The sequence below is a fragment of the Mytilus galloprovincialis genome, chromosome 12, assembly GCF_965363235.1.
Source record: "Mytilus galloprovincialis chromosome 12, xbMytGall1.hap1.1, whole genome shotgun sequence".
NCBI classification, from domain to species: domain Eukaryota; kingdom Metazoa; phylum Mollusca; class Bivalvia; order Mytilida; family Mytilidae; genus Mytilus; species Mytilus galloprovincialis.
Window position 1 is genome coordinate 10,053,989 of NC_134849.1, and position 9,080 is coordinate 10,063,068.

The 9,080-nt window shown below is 32.0% G+C and overlaps 1 long non-coding RNA gene across 1 annotated transcript; it reads left to right on the forward strand.

The window, feature by feature from the left end:
• Nucleotides 1-433: 433 nt before the first annotated feature.
• Nucleotides 434-3,558, forward strand: LOC143054679 (uncharacterized). The gene is made up of 3 exons (XR_012971782.1): nucleotides 434-979; nucleotides 2,449-2,585; nucleotides 3,252-3,558. It is a non-coding gene; the product is annotated as an uncharacterized LOC143054679 (long non-coding RNA).
• Nucleotides 3,559-9,080: the final 5,522 nt, after the last annotated feature.

The following is a 9,080-nucleotide window of genomic DNA, read 5'->3' on the forward strand; positions in this document are numbered from 1 at the left end:
TTGAAACGGCGATATTTGTTTTTTTTAAGTTGAAGGGTTAACTGACATGGTAAACACAATTAAAAGGATGTTATGATATTCTTTTTTTTAAAGAAATTTACCGTATATTTTTGGAAAGTAAAATTACTTTACAGTAGGAAAATATTCTTACTGGATACATTCATACAAAGGAGTAGGTTCAGTAAGACCCCTTTTTGGCCCCAAAATATAGCAGTTTTAGAAAATTGTGAAAATGTAATCTTTAAGCTATATTTTGGAAAGCAAAATGCTTCTGTTACATAAAAATGAGCTGTTTTTGACAATACAATGCACAAATATCGCGTTCTAGCATCATTAAGTCATGCTGATACTGAAATCTTCAAAAATTTAGCATTTTGGTGAATTTTTAGACGGTTTCCTTTTTAAATGAAAGTGGCCGCATTCGTTTCATTCATAATATTGAAATGTAAGTTGTATTTGATGATAATACAAAACATATATAAAGGTTGAGGATGAACACGGATGCGGCCACCTTCATTTTTGACAAAAACCATCTGAAAAGTGATGTTTTTTGGCATATTTGATAGATTTTTCATATTTATGCTTGAATCAGAGCGTTTTTAATGACTAAATCAGTTAAAATTTTTCACATTAACTAATCGAATCAATTTAAATAGACACTTAAGTGTTTAAAAAGTGTCCAAAATCTTTCGGTAGATAAACCTGAAATTTGAGGCCAAAATCGGCCCTTACCGGACCTACTCCTTTGAAATCGTACTCCTAATAACATTACAAATAGAGTTTGGTTCTCAAACTTTAGTCGGAGATGTAACTATGCTCTTCTCTATTTTCAAGAAAACGTCAATGCCCTCAAATGCTAGACAAGTTGTAGACATTTTATTTTTTGTAAATATGACCATGGCTGATAGTGGACTTTATATGTGTACGGCGAAGAATGCCATTGGTACTGATGTTAAAGTGATACATATTATTGTAAAAGGTAATCATTCCTAAAAAGTTTAAATGCAAATGTCATAAATATCATGTATATTACTAAAAATGTAGAGATGCCCAGAGGTTGTACATTGGACTTATTATGTTCGTTCACAGATTATTTTTCTATTACGTCTCTCTCAAAAATTATCCCGATGTTATGCAATCAAACAATGCAAAAATAAGGATATTTGCCAATATGACGACCGTCCACTGAATCAGTTCAAAGATAACAACACTCGACCAAAGGTCATCGTGCAACCTTAAACTATATGGATTGATTGCTGCTTTGCTTAACACCCAGTGGAAGTAATTTCGAGCATTATCACGATAAAAAGACATTATGTTTTACACAAAATGTATGTTCTACTACGTTGACCGACTTGCATGAAAGGCAATTCCGTATAGCGGGTTATTTTCGTTTGGTGTTTATTTCGATTATTTTGGCGGATGAAAAAAACCCGCTTAAATGAATTCCGCGAAAATATATGCCTACGTTCCGTATTTTCGTATATTTACAGTTTTTTTGTCACAGTCGGCAAGTCAATACCGATAAAGGTTAGTTTTTACAACATAAACCAAAAGGGCATTTAACATACACGCATTTTATGAAATGACTGTCACGTGCGTATATCCTTATCAATTAGTGTCAAATAGCTTAAGAGTGGAAGGTATTCTATCAGGTTATTACCTTTATTAATCCACACAGTAAAACAAACGCGAGCGTAAACAAGGTTAATCGGCACGAACAGGAGAAATCCCGGTTACCATATGTACACACCCTATTGAGTTAATTAAATAAAATTGAAAACGACTACCTGATTTATAATTAAACGATGAACGAAAAACAGACATGATAAACGGCAACTAATGCATATGACGACCACTAGAGTGTAGGTTTCTGGCTTTGTAACCCGGAGTACTCTTATGTTCATGTAAACACCTTTTCAGTTTTGAAAAAAAGTGAGATTCAACGCAGTCAATTCAGCTGTCAATATATAAACTACGAAAAGGTAAAAAGTAAGGAATTATAGAATAAATAATCAAAGAATTCAAATAGAGAAAGATATTCAACGAATGACCAAAATAAGACATAAATTTACGAATGCTCGTAGCCCATGAGTTAATTATCAGTGATATTCGATCACGAATTGAATACATGTCGATATTTGATTTCTTTGATTTGTTATTCTTTTTATAACGTTGGCAAATGGCTTTAGTTTTTTATGAAATGAAAGTAGAAAATGTAGGGAACTATATTGTTGTCTATGCATTCACTATTTGTTTTGATCCGACATTATCGACGTCTGGACAACGCCTATTGTTGTTTGACGTCAGAGGAGTGAAAAACCACGTTTATTTCACAATTTTGCTGGGACATCTATGTAATACACTGCAACCAATGTAATAAAACTACATTTAACAAAATTAATCATACAGTTAAAATTTTATGCATTTTATTTTTTGCTGCTGTAGCGAAACCAGCTATACTTCACACTGGTCCTGTCATTCACGCATTATCTACAGTAAAAGTGGACTACTATACTGATGCGAAACTTGTATGCCACGTTACAGGATTCCCTACCCCTACTGTTACGTGGAAGCATGACAATGTAAGTATAATCAAACGAGAAGTGTCTAAAAAGGAAAATAACAAAAATACCGAAGGATGTATAATTTCGTTTAAAGGCCAGTAGCTTAAAAAAATGATTATAACAAAAACCTTCAAGGTAAACTCAAATAAACTGCAAAACCCATACAAACTGATAAAACAATACGCTCAACTATTTCAACCAACCATACGACCGGGACAAAACTTCATAATCCTGTGGAACAAGATTTGATTACCCCAATAAAGGACATCAGTTCTAATCCAGTTTCTGATTGGTTTGTGTTTTGAAGACTCGTTTGTCTTTCATCGCTTTGATTTTCTTTTTCATGGCGTTGTCACTTTGTTTTCGACTTATGAGTTTGAATATCCCTTTGGTATTTTTTGCCTCTTTTTCATCTCCGACTCTTGCGTTTGAGTTTCTCATTGGAATATGTCAGTTTCCAAATAATGTTTGGATTTTTCAGCGTGGAATGTAAGGAAAAATAAGTCTTAATCTTTGACTTAGTGTAATATAGTGTTCTATGCTGTGTCTTGTGTACTATTGTTTGTCTTTTTTCATTTTTAGCCGTTGCGTTGTCAGTTCATTTTCGATTTATGAGTTTGACTGTCCCTCTGGTATCTTTCGTCCCTCTTTTAAATGAAACTTAAAATCTATGAAATGTTTCAGAAAGTGGTGTCTTCATATGGAAATATCATGATTGTGCGGAATGTGACTTATTCAACAGCAGGGTACTACACGTGTATCGCAAGTAACCATGTTGGAACAAGTCAAGTAAACATATTTCTTGAGGTCACCTACGGTATGTGTTTATTTTATAACACGAATGATGAAATGATATCATGTTATTGATACCACAATGAAAGTCTATTAATGATTGTTTTGGCATTGCGATAACAGTGACTTACTTCAAAGATATATTGTTTCATGAGCATTTTGAAGTGGAAAAAAGTGCGTCAGGACGCTATGTTCATTAAGAAAAATTGTTAAATGAAATAGCTAAAAAAATTTTTTATCTTATTTTACGTGAATCTTTAAATTGTTTATGTGATTGTCCTGTTGAATTATTGGCGGTTTGAACTAACTGATACTATACATAAATAATATTTGTCTTTTTCATTTTAGCCATGGCGTTGTCAGTTTATTTTCGATTTATGAGTTTGACTGTTCCTCTGGTATCTCTCGCCCCTTTCATACTTGTTTGCCTTTTTAAAATGCCATTAGCACACACAAACATCTATTGGCAATTTTCGCCATTTCTTGTTAGTCAATCAAATTAGTAATGTGATTAAGATCGGTAAAGACGACATTTAAACACTGACATACTCTTGCAAACGGATAGGAAAGATAATTTAAAGCTTAAAATATCGCATATCTTAAAGTAACCAAGCGCATTCGACAAGAGGAAACAGTTTAATAACAAAAATACCGAACTCAAAGGAAAATTCAAAACCGGAAGTCCAATGGTAAAATCAAAAGCTCAAACACTTCAAACGAATGGATAACAACTAGTTTTATAGTAAGAAAACACTGATAAAGTATGAAAATATAAATACATACATGAGTTTTTTTTTATGGATTTGCCATTACCAGAATTGATCATACCTTGATAATACACATGTATTCCAAATATTATTTTTTCTTCTGAAGCATAATTGAAATACATTGGAGTATGTAGAATGCTTTCTCTTATCATCAGCACATATAGATGTTCATGGCCATGGTACCGTGCATAAAGTTTGATTTATATACAAATCCGAAATAAAACTTGACATATTATACATCATATTTTCCAATGCGTTATACATTTCTATTTCTATTTCTATTTAACATTAGCTGCAGTGGACTATGTATTTGTATATTACCATTGAAAATCATTGTCTTTACAGTAAAGATTCTAGTGTTTTCATGGAAGAATACTTAATTTGATAAGCAAAACTTATTTTATGGACATAACGTATTTTCATTAATATGACGAATTGACAACAAGTGGAATAACCAATTATTTTGGAGTAACACAATGAACATGAATTGTAGTATGACAATTTCAATTCATACTCAAGTCATATAAAAACAAAAAAATTAAAAGTAACGAAAAAAACTATTATTCAAAACCATATCTAAAATATTAAAGATTAACCGACGAACACACGCCACTTAACAGATAAATTAATTGAATACCAAAAAAAGCCTGACCAAATAGTAATTTCAATTTGGATATGTATGCAGTTAATTTTAAGCTTTCTGATGAAGTAAATACAGGTGTTATGGAGTGAGTTGTCATTAGAGTTTAGTAATGACAACAGCCTTGAATACTAAAAACTATATTTAATGAATCAGATGTAAGAATCATAAAGCTAACGATAAAATTGAGAATGGAAATGGGGAATGTGTCAACGAGAAAACAACCCGACCAAAGAGTAGAAAAAAGCCGAAGGCCACCTATGGGTCTTCAACACATCAATAACATCTTGCACCCGGAGGCGTGCTTCAGCTGATCCCTAAACAAAAATGTGTACTAGTGCAATGATAAAATACTGAACTCCGAAATATATAAATAAACTAAAATTGAAAAATCATACAAGATTAACAAAAGCCAGCGACTCCAGGCTTTGGACAGACTTAGAAACGCGGCAGAATTAATAGATATAGGAAGATATGGTATGAGTGCCAATAAGACAACTCTCAATCCAAGTAACAATTTTTAAAAGTAAACCATTATAGGTCATGTTTTGTGAGATCTCAACCCTCCCCTATACCTTAAGCAAATATAGAAAAACAAGTATGGATGTAATAACTATGCATGAACACAAATCTTTTTCTCAGTTTGCACAGGAGTCAACTATAATGCCTTCCCATTAACTTTATCAAAAGGGTCAATCACTTAATATGTTTGCACACAACGCACTTGAATCAGGAACACTAACGTGTACTGCAGTGAATGAATTTGGAGATGATAAAGTTTCAGTTGCAGTCATTTTCAAAAATCGTATGCATTTCCATTTTCCATTAAAAAGACCAAAATAACTGAGAAAAAAAAGGATACTTAAATGTTGTGCTCATGACACTTTCAAAAATCAATTCAAAACAAATCACACATTACTTGTAAAAGGTATTAAATATTTAAAGATGGTGTTTGTTTTTGAAGAAAGAAAGCATCTTAAAAAATGATATTTATAATAATAGAACATTTAATATCATGTATTTCAAATGGTTGCTATTAGCGATAGCAACGAGTACTCGAGTACTCGAGTACTCGATCGTAAGGCCGAGTATTCGAGTACAGATTTGGTACTCGGATACTCGTTTGCCTGTTATACATCTAGAGATATTTCTCTTCACATTTCCACTCACTTTAGTTCCGTTGAAATATCCCCTTCGTAAAACTATATAAAATCAGTTAACAACATAAATATGTTTATCCTCGGGATACTATTTGTTATAGTAGTACCAACAACGACTTTTCTTCCGAGGGAATGTTTTCATGTGCACTTCTTGTAACAAAAAATAGACAGTCAAACAGTCTTTCGTCTGAAATTGTTGACCAGATAATATTTCTAAACAAGAACAAAAACAAAGTGACATGCGCTGAACCCTACACAACTGACTAGAGACATTTTAACGGTGTTTGTACACGGATCAACACTTTCATGGATTAATAATTAACTGATCACAAGCCGTAAAAAATTACCTCTGTTTGTTAATTAAGAATTATATGTAAACGTGATTGGTATAAGATGTACATTTAAATTAATCAAATTACTCTGCATTTGAAACTTAATTTCTATACTTATTTAATTTACAATTTAAAGTACGAGAGCGACATTCAAACCCAAAAGTCGAAAATAAATTGACAATGTAAGGGCTAAAACATAAAAAAGAAAACCAGACAAACGATAGTGCAAAAAAAAAAAAAAAAACACACAGAAAAAGTAAGACTGAGCAACACGAAAGGCACAAGTTATTAGAAGTTGTTGTTGACAAATTAATGGACAAGTCGTATTATAAAAAAATACCAACTCCTCATGAACAATTGATACATATATATAATTGTATACGTTTTCGAATCTTGTATCAAAATATTTATGATTTCATTGGAATTTGGTTCATGAACAAATGCACAAACATTAATTGCTATTATGAAAGTTATTTATAGAAAAGGCGGTTGGTAATTCATTGTTAAATTGAAACAAAAAACAGAGGATCAAGCTATTTTTGTAGTACGTTTGTCTTTCGTTAATATGCTTATGAAAATTTATACAAAAACACTGCACCCCACCTAAAATCTAAACTGCTCAATAGACGTAAAAGATGCATCCGAGTACTCGCGAGTACTCGAGTATCATGACCGAGTATCCGAGTATTAAATTTCAGATCTTTGGACATCCCTAGTTGCTATACAAATATGTTCAACCAGGAGTTGTAGTATTTCCTTTGAAATAATTAAAGGTCAATGCAATCTCGAGATTCATATAATCAAAAACAGGTACATAAAATGTTGCATAAATATGAGTTCTAGTCGGGTAAGATACAAAAGGAATTTCCTTGATATGCAACTTGAAAAAAGGCGGCATGATTATGATTTATTTTCTAAGAAAATTTGTATAATAGAACTTCATTTCCTTTTTCAGCTAGCAGTACAGGTTTTGGCTAATATAGACTATAACTGGACGATTGACGATCATATAAGACATATCTGGAATAAAACATTGTTTACATATATTACCACCAAGCACCAGGAAGAGCACAGCATACATATAATCCAGCTATCAGTTCCTGAGATGTGATGAAAAAATTAAAACCCTACATTAATTTCGCATAATTTTTTTCAATTATTTTTATAATAAAGAAATATTAATGTTTCTCGTAGTTCGGTATTTTATTTATTTTACTTTGTACAGATACATTTTCGTTTGACATTGCATTGTCAGTTTATTTTCGTCTTCGGCTACCGAGACATAACACAAAGTTACAAATAAAAACAAAGGAAACACAAAGGGAACCAGACAGATGCAACGACAGGGTATGTGCTCCTGTCATGAACGTACGTAGAGACGCTTTCAGTCTTTACTCCTAATCACCCTGCTAAAGCAATGTTTCTGTTAAATGCAACCATGTTATTGAATTCCATAAAATACCATTATGTATGCACACAAATAACTTGAGACATGTAAACGTTTTTTGTTTAAGACACAGGTTATGTTATTGGTGAAGAATAGAAAAATAAAGAATGAAAACTGAAAAAGATAGTGGAAAAAAAATCAAGGGGAATTCAAACTCATAAGACTGCAATTAACTGAAAGAAACATGCAAATAATCAAACATCGCTTTCCTTCTTTAAAGGCACATTTTTCGATTTCCTTATCACCTTCAACATCATTGCATGTTACATATACATCATGTAATAAGTCGACCTTATCTCTGGCCTCTTTTGAGACAGCTTTTCCTAGAGCATCGGACACAGCACCAACCTCTCCTTTCAAACATTCTGTGACATCATCTTTTTGCATGCAGTTGTCGACGGTTGATTCAATTTTATCTTTTACTCCTTCGATATCGAATGTTTCGACAACCACTTCAGTAGCTAATGCTTTGAGTGGCTCAAACCACTCGTCGTCCTTTGAGAGTCGTCTCTGTTTAATACTTCTGGCGTTGATTATTCATTATGCTAATAATAAAAAAAAAGGAAAATGAAATGTTTTGGAGTGCCCTTTTTGAAATTATATTTTGGTTCAGTATTTTTGTTATACTTTTTCAATCTATCTTTTCAGTTTGAAGTAGTATAATGTATCTAAAACATGTTTAGTATATAATTATTTACGATATAAATTATGTCCTTTTTGAGAAGAATATTTAATGAAAAAAAAATACCTTAGCTTCAAATTTTGTTTCTAGTGTTTTGATCAAAATGGACCCTTGGGTTGAATCCAACAAGGCTTTTCATAATTGATATCAAAAGTAACCCATTTTTTCTTTACGGCTTTGTAAAGGACGTTGAAATCTCATGTTATTATTGTTATGTCACATTTCTTTTTTTAGATAGTTGAAATTACAAATAATTATATTTATCAAAGTTGAACATATATCGATGCAAGTTTGTTGTGTTTATGCTATTTATAGATAGGTCTGTTTAAATATAAAGTATGCGGGTAGAAATTATTGCACAGGTGGTTTGATACCTTTGATAACTATTGATAGTAGTTAAAGTTATTCGAGTTATTGCAGTCAAGTGTTCTAGAGTTTTTTTCCAAATAAATAATTAAAAAAAAATATTTATTTACAATTTATTTACAGGTTGATAGTCCAAGACGGGTCGCACATATTATTGCCTGAATAAAGTTGCACTTGACTTTAGATGCTCTTCAACTACGTACTTTATTTGGCCTTTTAAACATTTTTTGATTCGAGCGTCACTGATGACTCTTTTGAAGACGAAACGCGCGTCTGACGTATATGTTGTATTTTTTTTTATCCTGGTATCTATGATGAGTTTATTTG